At 45.0% G+C, this 25607-nt stretch overlaps 1 protein-coding gene across 4 annotated transcripts in view; it reads right to left on the bottom strand.

The window, feature by feature from the left end:
• LPP (LIM domain containing preferred translocation partner in lipoma) overlaps positions 1-25607 on the bottom strand; it is a 677239-nt gene that overhangs the window by 571618 nt on the left and 80014 nt on the right. The gene's annotated exons all lie outside the window — the stretch shown is intronic.

Here is a 25607-nt window from a genome sequence, read left to right on the forward strand (position 1 = left end):
GGGAGGGCCCTCCAATCTGCTTAGTAACAGCAATAGAAAGTGCTAAATAAGTGAGTCAAGAAATATTTCTGGAAGAGCTATTCAACTGGAATGCTTGGAGAGCCACCCGCATCGCAATAACTCGATCTGTCCTCATCTTTTAGAACACGCGCGAGCCCGGCTTGAAAAAGGGACTTCACAGCTCCAGCGGCAGCCAAATAAATAAATAAACACGTAGAAATCTCTCGGTGGCTGACTTGAAGGTACCAGGGAGAAAGTTATGTTCGCAATAAGGATGTGATTTCATTCTTCCCTCTCTCTCTCTCTCCCTTCACATCTTTTCCCCAACCACTTTCGGTAGTGAGCAGTTTGTCACGCATCCAAGGGAAGCGACGCAGCCTCCTGCGTGGCCGATCCATCTAAAAAACATATCATCTGTCTGTGCGGCAGAAAGCCCAGTTGGAATAAGCAAGTTCTGTGCGTTCAACTAGAAAACACTTCTTGTTCTCGCTGTCAAAATAATTCTGTATTCAACTTCTGGGGTATGTGACTAATGTGCCTGGAACCTTTTGGAGCGACTGGTTTATTTATTTTAGGGAGGGGAGCGTGGCTGCTGGCGGCGGGGGTGGTGACAGAGAAAGAGGAGGAGGAGGAAGAGAAGAGGAGGGGAGGGATGGGAAACAAGAACAGACAGGGGCTGCCCAGGGAGAGCTCACAGCAGCAGCCCCTGGGAGCCGGCACCGCCACATTTCATCCCCCAGAAGCCCGAGAACGAGCAGGGCCCAGCGGGGAGGAGAGAGGAGAAGATCGATAAAGACAAGCGGTGGACACTTCCCAGAGTCAAGGTTGCCCAACAGTTCCTCAAAAGACTGGGGAAATGAAAAAGTAAAAGCAAAACAAAACACACACGTGCGCGCGCGCACACACACACACTCACTCACTCACCAGAGTAATCCTATCACAGCTCCTTCGAAAACCCCTAACAGCTCCTGCTTGCAGGAAAAAGCCCCAAACACAATAGCAGGGCGTGTAGAACTTGTATGAGGTGAGATGCCTCACTCCGTGCACCTTCTAGACTCAGCCTGCCAGACTCCATTCCTCTATGCATTCTCATACCTCTGCCGTTCGCTCTGTCTCGAACACTCATCCCGCCTTCCTTATTGGTCACAGCCTAGCTCTCTTTCAAGGCCTACAACATCGCCACCCACAGAGAAGCCTTTCCCAGTGGCAGCCAACAGCCACCTTAGCCTCCCGCATGCTCCTAACGCCAGCCTTGATCACGTGACAGCTTCCCTCCAGGTGCTCCATGTTGGCACACCTGGCTGCATACTTCCTGGTCCCCAGAAACCAGTCTCCCCGAAGCACCCACAGCACATGTGCCCACGTAACACCACGCACTTGGCCATCAGGGGTCCTCTGTCTCGGGATGCCCGAGTGGTCCAAGGCCCGCATACGCTAAGCACTAAGAGGACGTGTGCCCATCATCAATCCTCTGTGCCTTCGACAGCAAAGCATCTTCAAGGAGCAAAGTCAAGAGACGAAAAAAAAAAATCAGCCAGAAAATCTTCAGAATAAAAAGGCCAGGAATTTGCTTCTCTCCTGCTTTGAGTCAGAAAGTGGATGGAAGGGTGAAACACTAAGGGAGGAGGGAGTGACAGAAGGGGTCACTTCCGGGGGAAGCAGATGAGGGGATGAGGTAAACAGATCTAAAATCTACCAAATAGGTTGACATCATCAGCTTACTTTGGGTTTTGTGGTGATTTTCCCCCCATTTTCTTACTTATAATGGGAAGGAAGGGAAGGAGGGAGGGAGGGAGGGAGGGAGGGAAGGAAGGAAGGAAGGAAGGAAGGAAGGAAGGAAGGAAGGAAGGAAGGAAAGGAGGGAGGAAGAGGAAGGAAAAAAGGAAGGGAGGAAGGAAGGAAGGAAGGAAGGAAAAAAGGAAGGAAGGAAAGAAAAAAAGGAAGGAAGGAAGGAAGGAAGGAAGGGAAGGAGGAAGAAAGGAAGGAAGGAAGGAACGGAGGGAGGGAGGGAGGAAGGAAGGAGGTGTCTGGAAATGGAGAATAAGGACGGGGCAGCGACAGGGACAATGATGAAAAAAGAGTCAGTTGGCTGCGCGCTGCTGGTCAGCTTTGGCAGGCCCACCTCCTGAACTTTCTCTCCCCGGTTACTTGGCAAAGGGAGCTTCAGAAAACAGTTTTCACTTTCCTTCTCCAAACACCACCTCCCTCCCCCACCTCGTTTAAAAAATGAGTTCCAATCTCCTAAAGAAGGAAAGGAAAAATGAGACCCAATTCACTTCACATTTTCTACCACTTAAGGAAAACCGTGTCTCAGAGGGAATGCTTTATGATTCAGAGAATAACCTCCGCTCTCATCCTGCTTCTCTCTGCTTTTGCACCCTCCTTGCACCCCTGTCTTCATGCCTTTCTTCAACTTGGAACTAGTGCTCTGCCCTCAGACCAGCCTCAGCCCTCCTCCCATTCGAAATCGCCCTGTCTCTGTCAATCTCTGTCAGTCTCTCTCTCTCTCTCTCTCTCTCTCTCTCTCTCTCTCTCTCTCACACACACACACACACACACACACACACACAAATCAAGTTTTGTTTCTATTTTCTTACTTTTGTTAGAAAACAATAAATACCACAAAGGGTAATTCATTCATTTATTCATTGTAAATAAAGTTTAATAAGCACCCTACTCAGAGGGAGCTAATATTCTAACAGGGCCCATTAGAAACTATAGAGAGATGCCAACGGTCACGTCATAAGACAGGCATACAGGACAGACCTCCCCTAGCCGGAAGAACTGTGAAAGCTTTCTTGGAGAAGACACCTGCAACACAGTAAACCCTCCATAAACACCTGCCAAACAAATAAATGAGTATGTTGAACGAGTGAAGAAATAAATGGACGAAGATAGATTTAAGTTCAGCCGAAAAAGGGTGAGGAAGTTTCGGATGGGCAGAAAGGAGAGAGCCGGCAGACCACAGGTGAGGGGCACAGTGGCACAGAGGCAGGGGAACGAGGAGCCCATGTCAGGAACGCCCAGAAGTCTAGTGCAGAAGGGAAATGCCATCAGGAGTGGCACTGGAAAGGCACTCATTTTAACAAGCTGGTACCATGTAGTGCTTTCTGTGTGTTGGATGATCTAATCGCTGGGGAGCCTCTACAAACACTAACTCACGTAATCCCCATTACTGCCCTCCTTCTACTTCACGTCGGAGGAAACTGAGGCCCAGGGAGGCTCAACAACCTCCCCAGATAAGAGTGCTAGCGGGTGGCAGAGGCTCCTGCCTGCAAAGTCTGGCTATTGCATGACTCTACCTCCATATTACATCGGTGTCTGATGGACGGGCCACCGAGGGCCAGACCGAGGAGCCCACGCTTTGTTCTAAATGCAAAAGGAACCACCTCAAGACTTGGGGAGCTAGAATAGTAGGGCCACATTTAGGGAGAATACTTTGCATTTGTAAAACGAGACTTGTCAGAGCTCGTGAATGGATTAGACAGTAAGAGAGGAATGAACCCCAGCATCCGCCCCACCCCTCCCACCCCACCCCCGACCAGACACACACTCCTAAATCCCTGTTTCATTGTCATGTACGTGGTCCAACAGGATCTACAGTAATTTTTCTGTGTGTACACTCAGACCCTGAAATTCGATTTTCGTATTGGAATAGTCTGTTTCCATCTGGTTTCCAGGCCAAGGATTCCAGAGAGCCTGCCATGGAGGGACAGCATGGCTGCAGTCGGTGGTGAATGGCCTCTTAGTCTAGCCGAATGCTCCAAGAGGCAACACCGTCCATGTACTGAAGAGTCACAAAAATAGCCCGGCTAAAGGACACAGGGAAAAAAACCGCACTTTAGAACTGACGTGTTTTTCCTTTTCTCTCTCTACCACTGCTTCTATGACCTAGTAAGGACGCATCGCTGTAGAGAAAGCATTGGACCAGAATTCAGGAGACCTAGGTTGGAGTGTTGACTGCCATTTTTTTTGAAACATGATCTCGGACAAGTTCTAGGCATCAACTTTTCTTTCTGTAAAATAAGAGGTTGGATCTCAACGACAGTGATTATTTCCCCGTGTCTGAGTGTGTGTGTGTGTGTGTGTGTGTGTGTGTGTGTGTGTGTGTGTGTCTGTGTGTGTGTGTATATGGTAGGGGAGGGGTGTCAAAACAGACACAAGTGCATTTTGGTGGAGACGGGATTTGTTTTTTCATCTTAAATCCTTCCAAAATGCTACATAAAGTAGAGCTGAGAACGAGGATGTGGAAGAGTGAGTTTGCAACATGGGGTCACAGGGCAAAACCGACTTCCACAAATAAAATATCCTAGTGGTTACAAGGAAAGGGTGAGATTAGAGGTAATTTTCCTTTTTTTATACTTTTCCTGAACACTGTAAATTTGTTAACTTGAGGTGTTTTCCAAAACTTTAACAATGACTATCACTGAAGAATGGACTTGGCGAGACTTTTATTGTGTTCATTCCACTCTTCTGTGTTGTTCAAATTCTCTTCAGTGCTTGGCAAATAATGTTTTAAAAAAAACAATAAAATTACGGTATCTAAAAATAAAAGAGAACAAGATAAAACCTAAAAGTAAAAAAAAAACCAAAAAAATAAAAATAAAAACTCACCCACCAGCCCCTCACACTTGCCCAAACATGTTTTCTAAACACTAATCTTCCTGACTTCGTGGCCATAGCTGGTGAACCCATGAGACATTGTGGGAGAGGGTCCCTCATTCTTTTGTGTTTTTTTTTAATATTTATTTTTGAGAGAGAGAGAGAATGTGCATGAGTCGGGGAGGGAGAGAGAGAGGGACACACAGAATCCAAGGCAGGCTCCAGGCTCTGAGCTGTCAGCACAGAGCCCGACGCGGGGCTCGAACTCACGAGCCATGAGATCATGACCTGAGTTGAAGTCGGACGCTCAACCAACCGAGCCACCCAGGTACCCCAAGAACCCTCGTTCTTTAAACTCATCGCTTTCCTTTTTTTCCCCAATGAGCTGAAATCCATTACTATGTGGTAACAAGTGCTGTGAGGACAGTGGCTTCCCTCACACAGCTGTTGTTAAGGCACAGCTGCTAAAAAAGACAGAACGCACTTTGTCAATAGAAGGTGCGTAATCACAGAGCAGCCCCTGAAGTCCTGCTGGGGGCTCTGACTATGTGGATGCTGTTTATAAGTTTCAGTGGTGATGATGAAGAAGCGCAAAGAAGCAGACTCCTTTCTCCAAGCACAGGACACCCTACATCATCACATCCTGCTCAAATGGGGCAGGCTTTATTAATAATGACTGGAGGTATGAGAGGTGATTTTTATTTTATTTTCCTTTTCCGCCCCCATCTCCATTTTCTCAATCTTCTGCATGAGAATGCATTGCTTTTATACTTTAAAAAAAAAAAAAAAAAAAGGAGGATCATTTTTAAAGACTTGTAAACAACCACCACCATAAATAAGCCAGGCTCTCCTTTCACAGAGTTTAAACATGAGCCTTCCTCACCAGTGAGCCTGCAGGGGATATTCTGTAACTAGGTCACCGGATTTCACTCCATCCCAGTATACCTCTCCAAATGTTCACCAAAGCCACCAATATCTCATGAGGTTAATTTTGGACAACAGCTAAGCTGAACTAAAAGGAACACATTTAGTCCAAAAGCATTTAGGGAATGCCTCTAATATTCTTGGCACAGCGGGAGACACCAAAATGAAGAGGCTGCCCCACCCTCCAGAAACCTACAGAAGGGTAGCAATTAATACACGCGCATAAATAAGAATAGCTCAGGGAACAATGTGATAAGTTCTAAAAGTGTTCCCGCTCAAAGCCGTGTGGGGGTTCTTGGAGAGGCAAGGTTATTTCTAGCTGTCGGGATGAGGGACGGCTTCGGGACAGAGTTAATGTCTCAGCAGGACGAGAAGCGGCAACAAAGGCAGGGATGGGGCAGATCCTGGTCCAGGGTACAGTTCAGCTGGCTGGAGACCAGGGACAGGAAAGAGCAGCCTGCATTCTGGAGAGAACGGCGGTGTCAGCCAGTAGCGAGAACACAGGCCGCCAGGCTGGGGAGCTGGGGGTGTACTTCCGCCAGGGGACAAGGCGCACCATATCTGCATGCGTCCGGTGCCCAGTGACCACTTCCCTGGAAGCCATTCTTTCACATGGTGGTAGAAAAGTGAACTCGTAAAACAAAAAGTAAAGAGACGACAAATACCTAAGCTAGTACAAATAAGCCACAATATGTTCCGGAGTAAAGTCACTGGCGGGAGTGGTGAGTATCCCACAAACTAGAGAACACACCCTCTCAGTGACGAAAATCTGGTGGGTGTGGGGAGAATGAATTAGGAGGGAGGATGGCAGAAGTCGAGGCTCTGTCTTTTGGATGTCCCCAGCAATCCAGTAAAGGGTGACTCAATCCCCTTCTCTGGAGCCACTAATTCAGCATCTGCGTCCATTCCTGTAACACCCTCTCCACAGCCGGAAACACCTCAGAAAAGCACGAATGCTTTCGGTGAGTAAATTCTCCCTGTCAGGAGTGCCTGGATGGCTCAGTCGGTGGAGCATCCGAATCTTGATTTTGGCTCAGGTCATGATCCCAGGGTCATGGGATCAAGCCCCGTGATGGGTTCTGTGCAGGAGCCACACTCAGCACAGAACCCATCACGGGGCTTGATCCCATGACCCTGGGATCATGACCTGAGCCCAAATCAATTTGGCTCCTGCTTAAAATTCTCTCCCTCCCCTTCTGCCCCTCCCTTGCTCTCTCTCTCTCTCTCTCTCTCTCTCAAAAATAATAATAATAATAATAATAATAAAAAATAATTCTCCTTCCCAATGGAATGATGACATCATAAGATTGAGGGTTGACTGGGGTCAGGACAAAAGCATACCATGTCAACCAAAGAGTGAAGAGAGCTTTTCTGCCCTTAAAGCACTGGTTCTCCTCCCTGGTTGAACATTATTATCTCTTGGTGTACTTATTTTTTTAAATGCAGATGCTCAGGGCCCGACCCTAGTCTATTCAGATCAGAATGTCTCAGAGGAGGACACAGGCACAGTGGGTAAACACTGGCAGTCTGGGTAAAAATGGTCAGGAGACAGTGAAAAGTCAAATGAATGAGAAGGATCGATGGACTGTTCAGTTTAAGGTCAAAGTAACCCCTCATCACACACAGGTTCCTTTTCAAAGCCTCTTTCCCCCTCGTTGGGGCATCCAGGGTGAGCTCTTCATAGGAGGGTGTCAGGTGCCCCTGGGCCTGTCAGCAGAGGCCACGGGAGGGTCACCAGCACCATGTAATCAATGACGGCAGATGCCCACGTCAAAACCCAAGTCAAGGCCACTGGGGCAGTGAGAGCCAGCACTGGCCCAAGCCAAGTTCTGTTCACCACTGGCATAGGACAGGGGAAAGGAGGAGGCTGCAGATCTCAATTTCCAGCCTTCAATACCTTGGCAGTGTCCGGATGCAAGAGAGGCATAGGCTTTGCAATCAGACAAATGCTGGCTCTGGCACTTTCTAAGTGGACTTAAGCAAGTCTTTGAATCTCTCTGAGCTGAAATTTCCTTATTTGCAAAGTAGGAATTAGAATTTACGCCTTGCATATTGTTTTCCTTTAGGACTAGGAATGACGATGTACATAGTCTGGCACGTACTAGGTGCTTAATCAGTAAGTGAATACATTACTATTACTGTTACTGTAATTACTAAGCAAATAACCCAACCTGAAACTGTCTCCAAAGCTGCATTCCATCACCAAACCATGAATTGAAGATGAAAATAAGAAATACATATGGGAGACAACCAATCCCGTAACTCACAGACCAGGAAGAAGTATCATTTATACCTCCAATGTCAACTAAAGCCCAGCCTGTTTAGTCGTCGATATCCATTTACTGCCCTCGCTCATGCCTCTTCACAATTACAAACTGGCTTGGACTTCAGTAGTCTTAGGTCTGGCCTTTCCTCTATCCACCCGTTATCACACAACAGAACGCTAGGCTGAAAGGTCTCTGGAGGAGACATGATCGTCATGCTCACTGTGCAGGTAAGAGAGGAAACCAAGGCTAGCTGGAGCCACAGGGCACGTCAGGAGCACGTTCATCTTCGAGAAGGTGATCAATTTCAATGAAACTTGGAAGTCAGTGGTCAGAATAAAACTATAAACACAACGCTAATTAATGAGCTTACTGACACTTCTCATGAGACAGGCAGTATGGAAATCATGCACCTCATGCTAAATGTGCCAGGATCAGCCCCAGAGCCAGGACTAAGAGCCAGGCCTGTGGCATTCCGTGCACCCGGATGAAGGAGTAGTTGGACACTCAGGCTCCACCACAACCCGGTACCCTTGGACACTCGTGCCCTTCCCTTCTCTAAGCCACGGGTTCCCTTTCTCTAATGAGATGATACTCCTTGACTTCCTTAAGGATTACTGGAGAATTAGTGGGTGGTGACCATGGAAACCATTTGTAAACAAATTAATGGCAGATAACTGTGAAGGATTTGTTCTAGTCCGACCTTGAGACACCTACATGTTGCCTTCTGGTATGAAACCTTCAAAATCCACTGATAGAAGATTTGTACCCATTACCCATTTGGGTCAAACGCCCAATAACTGGGTGTTAAAGTCAATATTCAGCCCAAGCTGAGGCTGAAATCTATTAGCATCATCATCTGAATGTCCTTAATACAAGAATAAATAGGAAATTTCTCAGTGTTGAAGATAACTGATAGTTGATGTTACTGTACATCATTTTGAAGGTTTTCTTGATCATGAGATATTGAGGACACAAATTTGGCATTCAACTTTCAATATGTCTTCAAAAACATGTGAAAATTTCTTAAACAGGCCTTTTCTGTGGCTTTAAGTAAAATCAAACAAATGAAACTAAAAGGAGTTCTTCATGGGCATTCTTTTTAATGTTACAAACGCAACTAATCATTATGTGTTCGTGGAGGTCTGGTAATGGGCGTGTGTGTGTGGTGGGGAGCAGGGTGTCAGGAAAGGCTTCGGAGAGTAGAATACATAAGCCCCAAATGCAGGCTGCGTGCCCCGCATCTATGAAAAGACCAGAGAAAGAGTGATGCTCTAGAATGGCACGCCAGGTGGCAGCGTGGACAGGAAAAGCCACAAATCTCATGGCTTTTCAGACCCGGTTTGAGTCTCAGTTCCGGGACGACGACCTCTGGGACCTAGGACAGTAACATAAAGTATCTGAACCTCAGTATCCTCATCTGTAAAATGGGGTTGTGTCTACGTTTTCAGTGCATGTTGGAAAGGTTGTCCAAGGTGTCCAGTGAAAGCCCAGCACACGTCCCAGCTGTGGATAATGGCTTTCCGTATCTCCTGTGCTCCTCTCCAGTTATGAACCCACACACTCAGCAGATGTGCTCAGCCTACTAGAAGAGCACCCTGCCCTACAAGATGGTTCATAACCCTGTGGCCGAAGCAACCAAGATGCTTTCCACGCCTGCATCAAAGCAAAGCGTACTTTCCCAAGAAACCATGATAGGAATAATACTTAAGGAAGCCACTCAAACATTTTATAACTTCCCCGGCATGAGGTAGGAGTGAGTCAGGATATGCGGGTTTATCTGTGTTTATCCAGCACGACACAGAGGAGAGGGACACTGGGCTGTGACTGGCAAGTATGGCTGAGAAAGACAAGGCCTCCAGGGGGCTAAAGGGTTAGGTATCTGTTTCTGCTACAAGTCCTATAGGGAGGTCACACTGCGGGAAGGTGACGGACCTTCCGTAATGCTTGCCCAGGGGATTCCTGACCATTCAGCTACACAGACCTCATCTCTTACCTGAGGAAAGGCACTGAAAGAATTCTACCCACCGTGTCTGGTGGGCATAAGCTTGTCGGTACTCCAAAGAGGAAGATGCCTGTGGAAAGGGAATATTCTCCTTGACATCCTTCAAACTCTTTGCTCTGATTCTTCCTTCACCATGCAATGGCCCTGACACCCAATCCCATTTCCACAGCATCCAAAGCTGAGCACAGACATGGGCAAGCCAGTTAATGCAAAGCTCTTGCTCCCAGGCATGTATGAAAACGGCTGAGTTGATCCTGGGCTGTCTGATGCATCTGACTAATGCAAGCCAATTGCCTCCCCGTCCCACCGTGGAAACCTTGATTTGCTATTTTTAAAAGGGGGGTGGGGGTTCCAGGCCTAAACTGATGAAGAACAGATACAAACTGTACCAACTATGCTGCTCACACAGTAAAGTGAGGCCCCCTGTCTCATTAATGGCATAGACTTCCAAATCACCAGGGGTAATACCTCCTGAACTGGGAGAGTTTTACTGAGCTCTTGCTGCCCTGATGAGGGCAGCTTCATCTGCTCTGGCTGTCACCTTCTTTTGCAGTTTTGGAATACATCGTTTGTAGAGTTGAACTTCTTAAAAACAGGTGGGCAGATCCAATTCCAGTTTATGGGGCGCCTGGGTGGCTCAGTCGGTTAAGCGTCTGACCTCGGCTCAGGTCATGATCTCACCGTTCGTGGGTTCGAGCCCCGCGTCGGGCTGTCGGGCTCCATGCTGACAACTCGGAGCCCAGAGCCTGCTTCAGATTCTTTGTCTCCCTCTCTCTCTGCCCCTCCACCACTCACACTCTGTCTCTCTGTCTCTCTCTCTCTCTAAAATAAATAAAACACCTAAAAAATTAAAAAAAAAAAAAAAACAATTCCAGTTTAATGTCCAGTCACTTATGTACATCAGGCATCTACTGAGCAAACAACATGTGCACAGATGGCCCTGAGCCAGACCCTGGAAGAACCAAGGTGAATTAAGATACAATTGCAATACACAAATAGTATAAATATTAATTGTGATGTTAAAAGTACAGGAGATAATTAACAACGGAGAATGGTTTAAAAAGCAAGCCCCAGAATAGCACCCTGCAGTGTGTACACGCACGCGCGCACACACACACACACAACAGAACACAAGTCACTATAATGTACTTTGGGGCAATACGATTACAGGTCATCTAGAGTTTGTTCCTAATACTTTCTTTGTTTTCCCAATTTCCTGCAGTGAAAACTAGTTACTTGTCTCTTCAAAAAGAGCACCAATAAAATGTTGACAATAACTAAAGTGCACTGACTGCCTCAGAATTCTGAGTTCCCAAAGTGCCCCTGTATTAAACCTAGCTATTTGACACACCTAGGTCTCTCACTCGAAAGATCCATGTGTGTGTGTCTGTGTGGGTGTACATGTGTGCCTTAAACACATGTGTATGGTTGATTCTAACAAAGCTAAACTGTGGGATCCTTTGTGGGATCCTGGTTGGGTGGAAGAAGACTGGACAAGTTCTGGGATCTTTCAGAGCAGCTGAAATTGGAGTACATCAGAGTGGCTGCTTATCAGAAAAGGTATTCAAACAAAGAAGATGCACGGGGTATAGAAAACCACCAGCCGTTCAGTCTGACTCCTAAACGGGAAAAGCAGAAGGGCAGATCTCCCAACCACAGGCATCAGCTTGTGAACCAGCTGCCTCTCCCAGGGGCAATTCTATGCGCCTATTCCTGGGGACAAGCATCAATAGCTAAATCATCTATTTAATAATGATCCATGACTAAGCTTTATACCGCTACAAGGGCCAGAAACATTACACACATAATTCTTTGTAAATATGTTCATCTGATTTGTTTAGAAACGGCTGTTACAAACATACATTTGGAAGGGGAAACCAAAGCAGAAACACTGCAACCAGCTCAGGGAGCACTGACACATTCAAGGTCAGAAATATTTAATGAGCACCTACTATATGCCATAGTAGGTGTTTGTACTACAGTAAGGAATAAAACAGGAGCAGTCCCTTCCTTCACACAGCTTAACTGTGGAAGAATTGAGGAGGAAACAATAAAAACAAAAAGTAGATGTGGAAGCCTGGCACTCATAGGACACCATATCGCAGTTGCAGCCCTAATAACCTTGACTGTGTAGGTCAAACTATCAAAGCTCCTAATGCGTTGGGGGGGGGGGGCAGATTTTAGTTTCTGATCAAATAAACTCGACAAATTCACACTATGAGTTCGGAGAAAATCTACAGCAAAGAAACATGTCTAAGTTTGCTTAAGCTGACATTTCCCAAATGTTCTGACCACAAGAATTCCCCTTCTCATGGAATACCTATCAACAGATCATGGAAAACTAACATTTAGCAAAACTCAGCTTGCAAAATGCACAACAATGGCTGTGCCAACAATATTAAGTTATCATCGGTGAGTTCTTTTTAAAAAGACAGGACGGTTCATTATGCTTTCTATAAACATTCACAGACTTGTAAGTTTTGACTCGTGAAGGCATGAAAATTTACTTGGAATCGTCCATTCCCCAAAATTAGAGAAAGAGATTTTGGTATATGTCTCAACTTGGCAGAGAATTGTGGACCTGTAAATCCAGCCTCCTCCCAAACCCCAAAACCTCCAGGGTCCACTGCCTAGCCAATGTGGCTCTGAGCTACGAGCAGAGGCACCACAGAAACAGACAGGTGGCCGAAGAGGGCACAGTGAGTAATCAGCATGTGACCAGGTGCTAGAGACAGAAGACACAGAGTCACAGGTGCTCACAAAAAAGTATGCAGCCAAGTTCTCATAGTCTATTTCAGGGAAGGGGAGTGGTTACAGAGACTGCTGACCAGAGGGAAAGCACAGACCATCCCTTAACCCCTCCCTTTTGTTTTAAATACCTTTCCTGTCAAATGTGTTAATCCATGTGTCAGTAAGAGAAATGGATGGGAGACTCTGACTTGTAAAAGAGAAAGAGTTCTGAGTTGAAAGACAACAGATTTAGGTGCAACACAGTCATTATCTAGCCAAGACCCCATTTTCCTCTGATGACCTTATCACCCTGTTCACTCCCCTTCACTTCTAGTTACGGTGTGGGTTAAAGAGTAACCACCAATCTCAAATCACGGAGACAAAGAATTTTCTCACTAAATGGTGTTAGGACACTTAGATAGCCATTTGGATAAGGACAAAATTAGATCCATTCATCACATCATACACAAGAATAAACTGCAAATGAATCAGAGATCTAAATGTGAAAAATGAAATTATACAGGCACTGGAAACTAACACGAGTGAACATGGCTGTTGAGAAATGCTTTCTAACCATGATCAAAAAAGAGAGCAATGAAAGAGAAAGTTGATAAATGTGTCCACATAAATATAAAAACTTTCACATGACAAAAAAAAAAAAAACCACCATAAGTAAAATTAAAAGGCAACAAATTGAGACGCAATATTTATATTTCATAGATTAAGGGCTAATTTACAAAGACATTTTTAAAAACTTTTTTAACATTTATTTATTTTTGAGAGAGAGAGAGACAGAATGCAAGGAGGGGAGGGATAGAGAGAGAGGGAAACACAGAATCCATAGCAGGCTCCAGGCTCTGAGCTGTCTGCACAGAGCCCGATGCGGGGCTCGAACTCAGAAATGAGATCATAACCTGAGCCAAACTAGAAAGCTCAACCTACTGAGCCACCCAGGCGCCCCTTTACATAGACATTTTTGAGGGGAAAAAAGACCATAACCCAACCGAAAAAAATTAGTAAAATGTATGAATAGACAATTCACAAAATTTAAATTTATAAAATTAACAAATATGATCTTTAAATACATGAAAAAAATGTTCAACCTCATTCCTAACAGGATATATGCAAATTAAAACTACATCGAAATAGTATTTCTCACCCATCACGCTGGCAACAATTCAAAAGCCTGACAATACGCTGTGGTTGAGAATTCTAGCGAGACACTCCTACAGAGAAGAATCTGGCATTGTCTATCTAACACAAAATTTGCCTTTGACCCAGCATTCCCACTCCCAAGAATATAGCCTGAAGATATACCTCCACTACTATGCAAATAAATGTGAATAATATTACCAATTGCAGGAAGCCACTTAACTGTCCAAGTATAGGAAGGAAGGAAGGAAGGAAGGAAGGAAGGAAGGAAGGAAGGAAGGAAAAGAAAGAGAAAAAGGGAGGGAGGGAAGGAAAGGAAGGAAGGAAGGAAGGAAGAAGGAAGAGAAAGAAAGAGAAAAAGGGAGAGAGGGAGGGAAGGAAGAAAGGAAGGAAGAGAAAGAAAGAGAAAAAGGGAGGGAGGGAGGGAGGGGGTTAGGGAGGGAAGGAAGGAAGGAAGGAAGGAAGGAAGGAAGGAAGGAAGAAAGGAAAGGAAAGAAGGAAGAAGGGAAATGGAAAGAAAGAAGAAAATAATTTTTATTATTTTTTAAATTATTTTTATTTTAGAGAGAGAGTATGCATGTGTGGGGGAGGGGCAGAAGGAGGGAGAGAGAATCCCAAGCAGACACTCAGTGTGGAGCCTGAAGAAGAGCTCAATCCCACCATCGTTACCTGAGCCAAAATCAAGAGTCAAATGGTCAACCAACTGAGCCACCAAAGTGCCCCTATTTTTTTTAAGTTTATTTATTTATTTTGAGCGAGAGAGAGAGCATGAGTGGGGGACAGGGGGCAGAGAGAGAATCTCAAGTAGGCTCTGCACCGTCAGCACAGAGCCCTACACAGGGCTTGACCTCAGGAACTGTGAGATCATGACCGAGCTGAAATCTCTTGACTGAGCCACCCAGGTACCCCAAGAAAAGAATTTTTAAAAAGCAAAGTTCTGGGGCACCTGGGTGGCTCAGTTGGTTAAGTGGCCGACTTCGGCCCAGGTCATGATCTCGCGGTCCGTGAGTTTGAGCCCCGTGTCGGGCTCTGTGCTGACAGCTCAGAGCCTGGAGCCTGTTTCAGATTCTGTGTCTCCCTCTCTCTGACCCTCCCCCGTTCATGCTCTGTCTCTCTCTGTCTCAAAAAGAAATAAACGTTAAAAAAAAAAAATAAAAAAAAAAAAGTTCAAAGGCTTATTTTTTAAAGGTTTATTTATTTTTGAGAGAGAGAGAGAAAGAGCACGAGCAGGGGAGAGGCAGAAAGAGAGGGAGACACAGAATCCAAATCAGGCTGCAAGCTCCGAGCTGTCAGTACAGAGCCCGACACAGGCCTCGAACCCATAAACTGTCGGACGTTTAACCAACTAAGCCAATCAGGTGCCCTAAAAAGGCTTATTTTTATAGTATGTTACCTTTTGTGTAAGAAAGACAAAGAAGTATGAAAACACACGTAAATCAGGCTTAAAACAAATACAGGAAAGATAACAAAGAAAACAAAGAGGTTGGTTTCCTACAAGAGGCAGAGGGAGTATCAGGGTGGATGGAATGTTGGAGGGAGTAGGAGCACTTCTCTGAGTATACATTTTTGTTTGGTGTTGACATTTGGAAGCATGTTATTGTTTTACAAACTCAAAAGGTAAAATTAAATCAACAAGGCAAGGGTGGGAAGGACGAAAATTAAAACTGAAAGCAAACTCAAAGAATTAAGCCCAAATATATTTTATTTATTTATTTATTTATTTATTTATTTATTTATTTATTTAATGTTTATTTATTTTTGAGAGAGAGAGAGAGAGGGCAACAGTGAGAGAGGGGCAGAGAGGAAGGGAGACACAGAATCCGAAGCAGGCTCCAGGCTCTGAGCTGTCAGCACAGAGCCCGACCCAAGGCTCAAACTCAGCAACCACGAGATCGTGATCTGAGCCAAAGTCAAGACGCTCAACCCACTGAGCCACCCAGGCACCCCAAAACCAAATATATCTTAAATGAACAACATAATGACACCAGGGAATTGGGAGGAAGGTCCATAAAGGAAAACAAATTCCTAAACTTAGTATTTGACAATAAAAGCTCAGTGTTAGGCAGGGTTAAAGTTGGAGAAGGGGCATCAGAAGCAAATCCTGAACTGTTTTTAGTAGGTTGGTTTTGTGTAGTGGTATGAGAGAAAAAATCATTATTATCATTACTTGTGTATTCATATATATACATATACACTCACATCTATATAGCTGCAGGTGTGTGTATATGTAGACGATACAGATATAGACAGATGCACGTATATGCCTGTATACTTTTATTTGTATAAATTCCTAGTTCTGGTCATCAAAAGGGCTTATGACCAGAGGCCATGAGCACAGCTAGCATTCAAATACTGGTCCCCAATCCTTAGTCCTCCACTAAACAGAACCAGAAAATACTGAAGACATGGTTGATCTCAGAGCACAGGCGGAGATGATGCAAGAGGAAACTGGAACAACTTTTTATCCTAGCATGGAAATAAGTGCTAACAACAACAACAAAGATGGGAGCCTGCCACAGGGATGTAGGAGCTAGATTGAAGGAGCTCTCACGGGACAAATCGGGGGCAATCTAAGCATCAAAATAATTACACAGCGCTAATAAATTATACAGGAATGAAACAGAAGTCGGGAAGTCCATTCCTATATTAGAAACAGAGAGAGAGAAGGGCGGGACTCTTGCTAAGAGTAAAATTCGGAATACTGATGATGGCGGTGAAGGCTGTGCTGAAGACAAGACAGCATGATTTTGCAACCATCCCAGCAAACACTGCTTTAGGCAAGAATTTAGGGGAAATGTCTGATGCGGAGCAAGAATAAAGGATCTCATGGATTGCTTAATAATTGCAAGGGAGGGGTGCCTGGGTGGTGGCTCAGTAGGTTGAGCGTCCGACCCTTGATTTCGGTTCAGGTCATGATGTCACGGTTCATGGGATCCAGCCCCTCGTGGGGCTCTGCACTCACAGTGTGGAGCCTGCTTGGGATTCTCTCCTTCCCTCTCTCTCTCTCTCTCTCTCTGCCCCTCCCCAGCTTGCTCTCTCTTTCTCTGTCTCTCTCTCAAAATAAACTTAAAAAAAAAATAATTCCCAGGGAGAAAGAGTAACTATGACGTGGAGAAGCTGGACAACACCTTGACCAGGTGATCGTAACCATCATGAGCCTCCCTATATAATTAATCCCGGGGGAGGACGTCACACCATTCATGCAATATTCTAGCCGGGAAGACACAACTGAATCTAAACACGAAGAAACAATTATCTAACCCAAATGAGGAACACCGTATTTCTTAAAAGGAGGGGCACTGTATTCTTCAAAAATGTCAGTGTCATGAAAGACAAAGAAAGGTCGTGGAAACGTTCAGAGTACAAGACACAGAAGAGTCACGACAACTAAGTGCATTGCCTGATCCCAGGCTGGACTCTGTACTGGAGGGGAAAAAATACTGTCGAGAACATAACTGGGCAAAGTGACAAAACAGAAGTATAGAGAGATTAAAGTACCAAATCAGTGTTAGAGTACTGAAGAGGGGAACTACTGTGGGAAGAGGAAGAGACACCCTTATTATTAGGAAATACACACTGTACTTGGGGGGTAGAGGGCCATGACGTATCGTGATGCAGGCAGCTTCTCTCAAATACTGTAGAAAATAATTACATACACACACATATATATTATATGATATATAAAATATCTAATAAAGAGAGAGAAGGAAGAGGGAGAATGCAGATAAAATAAAATGTTCACAGATGAATCTGATGAAAGTACATGGGTATTATTTGGACTATTCCTGTTCTTGCAAATTTTCATTTGAAATCATTTACTATTAAAAAAAATAAAGAAAAACTAACCACTGAGAAAGAGAAGGAAAAAATGTAGCAATCAAAAATTAGCTCTAGGGGCGCCTGGGTGGCTCAGTCGGCTCAGCAGCCAACTTCGGTTCAGGTCATGATCTCACAGTTCATGGGTTCGAGCCCCGTGTTGGGCTCTGTGCTGACAGCTCAGAGCCTGGAGACTGCTTCAGAATCTGTGTCTCCTTCTCTCTCTCTGCCCCTCCCCTGCTCACTCTCTCTCTCTCTCTCTCTCTCTCCCTCTCTCTCTCTCTCTCAGAAATAAACATTAAAAAAATTAGCTCTATTTTCCAGCAGGATTTGAAAACAATAAATTAATCCCAAAGTACATCATTCCGTATAACACTTACACGCACATGTATTTCATAGCTACTCAAAGAATTTTGTATATTTAAATTTCTTAACACGGGAAAGGATTCTAGCATTTCTTTTTCTAAAACTCCTGGAGATGACCAACACCTAACATACCTAAGGCCACAGTGGCTATGCAGCCAGGGCTACAATTACAAGATTTGTAGGTCAATGCAAGCCTCTGAAATTCCAGTTCCCCACATTTGCAATCCGAGTACTATTTCCCTTCTAGAAAGAGCAAGTTTATAGTTAGAAGATGAGCTGTAGCTAACAAGCTAATAGCTAGCATCAATTTTTAAAAATCTATCAGCAGCGGCCTTTGAGGTTAAGTATCACCAAACGGATAAAGCAAGGAGGAGCAGGGAGCACTCTTTTTGTCAAAATACGGATCGGGCCACATGTGCTACCCTCCACTACAAATCTGAACTTCCCAGCAGAAGGAAAAAATCAGTGAATCGGGCCTTGAAGTTTCCTTCCTGGATAAGTTCCAAGAGGAAAAATAAAAAGATAGGAAGGTTAGACATTATGAGGTCAAGAACCATCAACCAAATGGAATGTGATGTTTAAACAGAAATAGGTAAAATATCTGGGAACAGGCAGAAAATCCTCAGCCCTCTGATTCCACAACAGGCTCTGCTGACTGAAATACACACACACACACACACACACACACACACACACACACACACACACACACACTGCAGCTGAATACTAGGTATTGTTCCCTTCCAAAAAGCATTAAAATATAAAGGTCAGTTAGCTTAAATGGTATTTTATTGCACATACTTTAAAAAGACCTTGGACAATTAAAGCAGTGAAATATATTCCTTGCTATCATTTCTCAATGTTCTTAGAAGTATAAAAAGAAGGCACGTCCCCATGTAAAACATGTTAACTCCTTCTCTTCTGTACACATTTATCTCAGGACCTCCCAGAACTTATGAGCCTTTTCAGTAGAGTCTCCAGTGCCTCTGTCATCCAGCAGTTTTCACGTGGGTGGCAGGGGAGTGAGGTCCCACCAGTGCCACCCACGGAGCAAGAGATTAATCAAAACGCCAGTAAAGGCACAGGTCAAAGATCAAGACCAGATCAGTGGTTCTCCTGGGAGCCCATTTAAAATAAGACTGAAGCTCAAGGCCCTGCCTGCAGACACTGTGACATCAGGTGAGAAGCAGAAGGACAGAGCTTTAAGTTCCTCTGGAGATGTCAGTAGGTGGCATGCTCGCAAACCACTGACCTAGAAGATTCTAAACCCCTCTGCAGCTCCTGAGCTCTAGGAAAAGCTTCAACTGTCTACGGCTTTACCATGTCCTTAGACTGACTAACACTGACGGCATCATTTTGTTTCTCACCCTGCTTCAGTTTCCACAAAGATAAAACGGCACCAACGAGAAACCAATGTCGCTAGGCTATAACAAAAAGTGAATACATTGTAAAGTACTTTGCATATGTGAATATCAATTTTTATCACCTTCCTTATATAATACATAAAGCTATTCCTTAAGTTTTCAAAAGTATTGCACTCCTAACAAATAGTCCATAAATAGTTATAAGGCTCTAGAAAACAGCCTTAAGTACTTGGTGGGTGTGGGTTGGTTGTATTTGCTCACAGAATCAGAGATCCCAGGGTGGGAAAAGTTCTCCAGAGGTCATCTGGACAGCCCTCTGATTTCAAGCAGAAAAGAGATCGTTACCCCATTTCACAGATGGGTCAAGTGAAGCACGCTCAGGGCTCCACACTCCATGCTGACATGCCTCTTTGATTTCTGAAGGTCAGAGACTTTCCGGTCGTGCCCTTACAGCTGAATATAGTGCTTGTTCTGGTTCATCTGGGTGACCTGAGACAACCAGAGTTCCCTCTCCGGGCCTTGGTTCACTAACCGCTAGCAAAGCAGGCTGAGGCTCTATAACCTCTCATGTGAGGCAGTGAAATGAAAGAAAAGCCCTCAATGTCAATAAATTGTTAACTCACTAAATGGATTAGTGACTTTGAACAAGACATTCCGTGCAAGGGGGAAAGAATCCCCTATCATTAAATATCAAAACCTGAGCCTGGGATCTGAGAAGGGGCAGAGGATGTTAATCACAAAGGAGTGCACTGAATTATGGGGCTTCTGCTTCCTAAGGGCTTCTGAAAGTTACTGAAGCTGCTGGTTAAAGGGACCTAGGGGTCATCCTTCCCACTTAAAGGGCAGAAAAATAAATAAACTCCTCGAAATATATGTCTGCTCCCAATGCTCTCAAGTACCATGGATTTAATGTTAATGGGGAAAAACAAGTTCTGGAAATCGCCTTTCTCAATAATCTCATTTTTAGAGACAAAGAAACAATGAGGAATAAAGAAACTTACTCAAGATAACAAAACAATTAAGAAGCAGATAGAATACCCAAGGATATTCTTAGTCATTTCTCCATTAGAAAAAGCCTCACATCACATCACACTATTTTATGGTATCAGTCAAAAAATAAAACAGAAAACTTTGACTATATAGTTTAACAATTACAGTCAAGAAACAGAAGTCTTTCTGTTCTCCTAACATATTAAGGAGATTTCATAAACAAAGGGGAACGGTAAAGGTAGCAGAATATATTTGCCGTTATTTTTTTTTTTTTGAAAGCAGGGCACACCCAAAAGCAAAGTTACTTTGATCTACCAAGAACGTGGGGAAGGAAACACCGTCTTTTATTTGATTATTAAGTTTACCCTGCAGTCTCCATTGTAAGGCTGGTATTATCATATAAGCTGGCTCCTAGCAGGAGGGGAAAGGCAGTAGAAAAGCAAAGTCGGGGGATGAAACTCAAGTCTGCAAACATTTACTGAGCATTTTCTCTGTGGACGGCTCTGCGCCAGAGCCCGTGGGGAACACAATTATGAGAAAACACCAGCCCTGCCCACAAACTGTTGAAAATCAAACGAGGCAGATTTATGCAAACAATTTACCCTAATTCAAGCCTTGAAGGATGAATGCAAAGAAGAATTTAAAAAAAATTTTTTTAAATATAAAAAAACAAAAAAACAAAAAACGGGACACCAGACCAAGGATGAGACCAATCATCTCTAACCCAGCCCAGGGGACCTGGTATGAAAATGAGGAAATTAGGAGAGGCAGTCACCTATCGCAGCCCCCATGGTGCTCCATCACAGACCCACAGATGCCCTACAACCTCTGTCAGCCCCTCACCAAGCTAAACAGTTTGTGTCTAAATGTGCCTTCCCTGCTCCGGACCCATCTCTACCTCTCTTCCTGCAATTCAACAAATAGCAGGTGATTACGTAGTGCACTCGAAGCCCTGGGATGGGCATCCTGGGGGAGAAAAGAAACTCATCAGACAAGTCCATGTCTTCCAGAAACGGACAACCTGGTGAGGAAACACAGGATCATCATCCACCACTCACTCACTTAGCTGACATTTATGGAAAATTTACTTTAGACCAGGTACCGAGGGACACGCTGAGGCTTCAGAAACGTGCAGGACACAGCTGATTTCACAGTCCAGAGGGGAAGACAAACACACAATACTGAATAAGCACCGTGCAGTGACGTCAGGCTTAAGAAGAGGTGTAAGCACCTGGAGCTGTAAGACAGGAGGGAACTCAGAGGAGAGCGGTGGGTTATCAGGAAGGCACGGCGGAGAGCACCTCTACAGCTAACAAGTATACTTCTGACTCGGACACGAGGTAGAAGAAAATAGGCATCTGATAAAGACACAGACGACACAGCGTGAAAGGGTCCCCGGGATTCTTCTGAGCAAAGCCTGAGCTGCAGGGCAGGGTAGAAAGTCTTCCCATTGCTTTGATGACTCGCAGACCAACCAGTGAATCAGATCTGGAGAAACTTCCAGAAGGTCACACGTGGGTAGCAGCAGAAGTAGGACTGGCACCCAGAACTCCACACACCTCGACGGGGCTTCTCCCCAGCCCCACTCTGGTCCTCTGGGTCTGGCAGTGAGCCAGCCACCTGCGGCTCTGACACACTGCCATCCGAGGCAGTGGACTGAGGAACCACCTCGGCAGGGGGCTCAGAGAGTGGATAAGAGCACCCGCCCTACCTCAGCCAAGTGGACTTTTGATCAGTGTTGTCTTGAGGACACACGTTTGTCTCTAAACACTCCCAAATCTGGGAGCACCTGGGCGGTTCAGTCGGTTAAGCGTCTGACCCTTGGTTTCGGCTCAGGTCATGATCTCGCGGTTCCTGAGTTCGAGCCCCACATCGGGCTCTGCACTGGAGGTGTAGAGCCTGCTTGGGATTCTCTCTCTCTCCTTCTCTCTCTCTCTCTCTCCCCCACCCCCACTTGTGCACTCTCTCTCTTTCTCTCAAAATAAATAGATCAATTTAACAAAAATAAAATTAATAAACACTCCCAAAGGAAAACCCATCCCCAACCTTCCCCAGCCTTCCTATAACTGTTTATGACAGCATGCGGACCTGAAGGGAGGAGTGTCAGAAGAAACATTCTAGGAACCTCCTTCTTCCACAGCGGGGAAACAGGCCCACTCACACCACAGGTCAGACAGCACCTGGACAAAAGGTCTAGCACATTTTACTGAACGCCCCCTGCTTGGTGGCCCATGAGCTCATTCTCACAGCCCACGTTTTCTGTCACCTTGGGAGTGATAGGCACTGGAAGGGCAAGGCTGCTGTCACAAGGATACATTAATTGTGTACTGTGCAGACAGAGCCTAAGCAATGAAGAAATAAAGAGAGAAGAAACCCTTTCAAAGTCTCCTCTCAAGCTTCTCAAAGGTGCGTCCCAGCCACCACCCTCTGCAATGTCACCCAAGTCCTTTGAGGTTTGCTCTCTCATTCAAATGCCCCAGCTCCCACTGCTCTCCTGTCAGTACCCAGCAGCAAAGGTGGGAGAGGACTGCCAAATTCTTATGAATCCTGAAGATTTCCTTTATGAGTCACGGAAAACCGAAATAACTCGGCAGGGGGTTGGGGGGGGGGGGGGACTTGATAAAGAAACACAGTTTTAAATCCATTCTCACTAATTTGTTCCTCTGTGTGGTAGAACTCCTGAGCACGGGAAAAATGAAGTTTCCAGAGCTGACGCAAAGATGGGAGTTTTTTGTTAGGTTGTGTCAATTGTCACCGTGGCATTTCTCGTTAGGATTTTTCTTACTGTCATTTTTTTTGTTAAATTAATTACAGTTTGATCAGTGTGGGAGCTATTTTGAATCCATGGGACTTTCCTAACCAGATTGTTTTGGCATTTTGAAGTCACTCACATTCAGGGCCTAAACAATATGGCAAGTATCTCTTTTTCTCTTTCCTTTATACTCAAATTCTAAACAAAAGAACCATCTGTTCTCTCTCTAAAAACATCAGCCCTTGTTTTCATTTTTCCGTTAATAATAATGCCTCAAACCTAGACCATGTCTTTCTGCCACTTGCTTATTAAAGCACTTTGTAGATACTGTCTCATTCAACTTCAACATCACCACCTATCAACTGGGGAGGAAGGGGAAATGTTTGTCGATATTTACAGATAAGTGATTTTCGGATACTTGATGAATCTGGCACAGATGACGGCATGTTAGCCTCAGAAGGGACCTTGGGGCCATCATCTAACCCAGTGCTGGCTCTTCGATATGTAAAAGGGAGACCCAGAAAGGAGAAGTCACTTCATGTTCTATTTGGGTACTTAGCTCTCTACCCCTGACTAAAAGCAGCGAAGGTAAGAACCGTGTCTGACACGTTTTTGTATCTCTGGCACCTGATGTGTAAAAAGCGCTCATTTAAATATTTGTTGAGTAAATGGAAATGTTTGTGACTAGTTCCACAGGTGGTTGTGGCAGAGCTGGGGCCAGAGTTCAATAATCCCATCCCCTTAGTAAGTATGTTGCTCTTAATAGTACCCTGCAGATCTGAATGCAAGAAGAATCGAATAAAGACACCACCCAACTCAGGGAACAAGAAACGGGCTTGTGTCTCTAAGTAAGAAATCTGTTGAACAAACCCAGTAGGAATCACCAAGTCTGGCCACCGGCCACACTAAAATTTAACCCACGTTGAGGCTGACTTTCTATCAGCTCAGCGCTCTGTAAGTGCTCCACGTATTTGGGGATTTGGTGGAGCTATTCCTTAAACCTCACCCGACTGGAAGAACTGATGTGTCTTCAGGCCAAAGTACAGCATGTCTTCATACCCCCAGGAGCCCAACAAGACCATCTTCTACCCTGCGATTTGCTCTCCTCACTCGCTGTAACTCGAGAGCGCCCAGACTCCCAGGATCATGAAATCCACCAGCCCAGAGTTTTCCAGTGAGCAGAGAGGTCACTGAAATAAAAACCTTTTTTCCATGTGCCTCACTGGAAATCAGCAACTCATTTGGCATGTTTTTCTTATTTTCTGAATGCCCTATTCCCCACTGCTACTCCTTGAAGCTAAAGTAGAAATAAATTATTTCTGGAAAAGCAAGTTAAATGTGGGATTCTGTCATTGGAATTGCTTCTATAGTAGTAGTTCTAACAAAGTCAATAACTCCCTAAAGACTGTTCAAAAGCAGTTTGTCCATGTAGACAAGAAAGCTAAAAGTCCGAGGAGAGAAGAAGAACACATTTTTTTTTTTAGTAAAAGAAGAAAGAGCCGAAGAGAATTCACGTATATTATAATGTGGTCTCACATAAAGGGAATTAGTTTCAGATAGGAACAAGAAACGAATTAGTTACAAAATATAAAGAAATCAACATAAATAAACCTTCAAATAATTCGAAGAATAGTGTTTTTAAAGGGGGAGGTGGGGAGGGGATGGTAGGGGAGAAGAGAAAAACACGGGGGCTCAGACACAAACCCTAACACGCTGGGTCTGATACAGACACCGAGGCTGCCGCTGGTGTCTGGGATTGTCCAGCATGTACGTCAGGGCAAACAGCTGCAGAGAGGTCCCCTGCACAGAGAACAGACACAGCAGGTTGAATCGTGCTATGTCAATAGTCCTTTCCTCGCTCAGCACCCTCTGCTCCTAGGGGGCTTCAGTGTCAAGGGCGTCCCGTGGGCCGTTTATCACTCTTGTAGCCGCTACACAGAATGAAAACCCTCTCTCTGTATGTTCCTGACAAAAGTTTGCCCTTTCATTTTTTTAAGGTTTAACGTTTTTTTATTTTTGAGAGAGAGAGAGAGAGAGAGAGCGCGCGCGCGAATGGGGGAGGGGCAGGGAGAGTGGGACAGAGGATCCAAAGCAGGCTCTGCACTGACACCAGTGAGTCCAAAGTGGGACTCAAACCCATAAGCCTCGAGATCATGACCTGAGCCGAAGTCGGATGCTCAATGGACTGAGCCACCCAGATGCCCCAAGGGTTTGCCCTTTTCATACCTACGGACCTTCCTGCTCTCGGGGCCACCACCAAAAATATCACCTTGTACCTTACAAACACAGTGCATACATCCAGCATCCTAATGTTTTACATTTAAAAGTGAAAGGGTCCTACATTTAAGAATATATAAAAGAGACACAAGACGTTACTTGAGTGGTCTTGATCTCCAACCTTAACTTTTCAGAGGATTACTTGTGAACTTGCCATTGGGACGGTCAGTTAACTAAACGTCCGCCTGATGTCCAATCAGGTATCTGTGAGGTCTGCAGGACCAGAGGAGGCCTGCGTGTGCAGGGCTTGCTGCCCTGGACATTCTCCTCCTGCCAAAACCATATCTGAGGAAAGAACGCTGAAGTAGACTGGCACTCCATCTCACGGGAGCTAACGAGTAAATACAATTTGGTAGTGATGACTG

The sequence above is a fragment of the Panthera pardus genome, unplaced genomic scaffold (assembly GCF_024362965.1).
Source record: "Panthera pardus isolate Hobbes unplaced genomic scaffold, ASM2436296v1 HiC_scaffold_16, whole genome shotgun sequence".
Lineage (NCBI taxonomy): Eukaryota > Metazoa > Chordata > Mammalia > Carnivora > Felidae > Panthera > Panthera pardus.